We start from the raw sequence: 1,523 nt of genomic DNA on the forward strand, positions 1-1,523 counted from the left end.
CCTTGTGACAAACATGTCGCACGTGCGCGATATATATTAATCCCGTTATATTATGTTTGACGTTTGCGATATGTTTAAGCTCGATGCTCATTGCTTGCGCGTCTTGGGGCGGCTTTGTGGCGCGAAGAGCGCGTTCTGAAAGGGGTGGAAAAAACTCGTGTTGCTGCGGTATGGAGGGAGGGGTGGAAACCGTGGAAAACTCGTCTACGTGATTGAGCGGGAGAGTAAGTAGTATAGGACATTATCCATTGTTAGGGAACGGTTGTAATGGTAGTGAGAATGTAGAATCGTCTTTGGAGCGGACCTGGGAGTGGCAAGCATAAGGGACGAAGACGGGGAAACATGTCGGATGCGATCATACCAGCACTAAAGCACCGGATCCCATCAGAACTCCGAAGTTAAGCGTGCTTGGGCGAGAGTAGTACTAGGATGGGTGACCTCCTGGGAAGTCCTCATGTTGCATTCCTTTTATAATTATTTTTTGCGCCTTGTGACAAACATGTCGCACGTGCGCGATATATATTAATCCCGTTATATTATGTTTGACGTTTGCGATATGTTTAAGCTCGATGCTCATTGCTCGCGCGTCTTGGGGCGGCTTTGTGGCGCGAAGAGCGCGTTCTGAAAGGGGTGGAAAAAACTCGTGTTGCTGCGGTATAGAGGGAGGGGTGGAAACCGTGGAAAACTCGTCTCCGTGATTGAGCGGGAGAGTAAGTAGTATAGGACATTATCCATTGTTAGGGAACGGTTGTAATCGTAGTGAGAATGTAGAATCGTCTTTGGAGCGGACCTGGGAGTGGCAAGCATAAGGGATGAAGACGGGGAAACATGTCGGATGCGATCATACCAGCACTAAAGCACCGGATCCCATCAGAACTCCGAAGTTAAGCGTGCTTGGGCGAGAGTAGTACTAGGATGGGTGACCTCCTGGGAAGTCCTCGTGTTGCATTCCTTTTATAATTATTTTTTGCACCTTGTGACAAACATGTCGCACGTGCGCGATATATATTAATCCCGTTATATTATGTTTGACGTTTGCGATATGTTTAAGCTCGATGCTCATTGCTTGCGCGTCTTGGGGCGGCTTTGTGGCGCGAAGAGCGCGTTCTGAAAGGGGTGGAAAAAACTCGTGTTGCTGCGGTATGGAGGGAGGGGTGGAAACCGTGGAAAACTCGTCTACGTGATTGAGCGGGAGAGTAAGTAGTATAGGACATTATCCATTGTTAGGGAACGGTTGTAATGGTAGTGAGAATGTAGAATCGTCTTTGGAGCGGACCTGGGAGTGGCAAGCATAAGGGACGAAGACGGGGAAACATGTCGGATGCGATCATACCAGCACTAAAGCACCGGATCCCATCAGAACTCCGAAGTTAAGCGTGCTTGGGCGAGAGTAGTACTAGGATGGGTGACCTCCTGGGAAGTCCTCATGTTGCATTCCTTTTATAATTATTTTTTGCGCCTTGTGACAAACATGTCGCACGTGCGCGATATATATTAATCCCGTTATATTATGTTTGACGTTT

General features: G+C 48.1%; 3 non-coding genes across 3 annotated transcripts; all 3 read left to right on the top strand.

The window, feature by feature from the left end:
• Positions 1-347: 347 nt before the first annotated feature.
• LOC123177953 (5S ribosomal RNA) lies at positions 348-466 on the top strand. Its single transcript, XR_006489228.1, has one exon. It is a non-coding gene; the product is annotated as a 5S ribosomal RNA (ribosomal RNA).
• Positions 467-833: 367 nt separating this feature from the next.
• On the top strand, positions 834-952 carry LOC123177952 (5S ribosomal RNA). Its single transcript, XR_006489227.1, has one exon. It is a non-coding gene; the product is annotated as a 5S ribosomal RNA (ribosomal RNA).
• A 367-nt stretch (positions 953-1,319) lies between these two features.
• On the top strand, positions 1,320-1,438 carry LOC123177954 (5S ribosomal RNA). Its single transcript, XR_006489229.1, has one exon. It is a non-coding gene; the product is annotated as a 5S ribosomal RNA (ribosomal RNA).
• The last annotated feature ends 85 nt before the right edge of the window (positions 1,439-1,523 follow it).

Source organism: Triticum aestivum, unplaced genomic scaffold, assembly GCF_018294505.1.
Source record: "Triticum aestivum cultivar Chinese Spring unplaced genomic scaffold, IWGSC CS RefSeq v2.1 scaffold5521, whole genome shotgun sequence".
NCBI lineage: Eukaryota > Viridiplantae > Streptophyta > Magnoliopsida > Poales > Poaceae > Triticum > Triticum aestivum.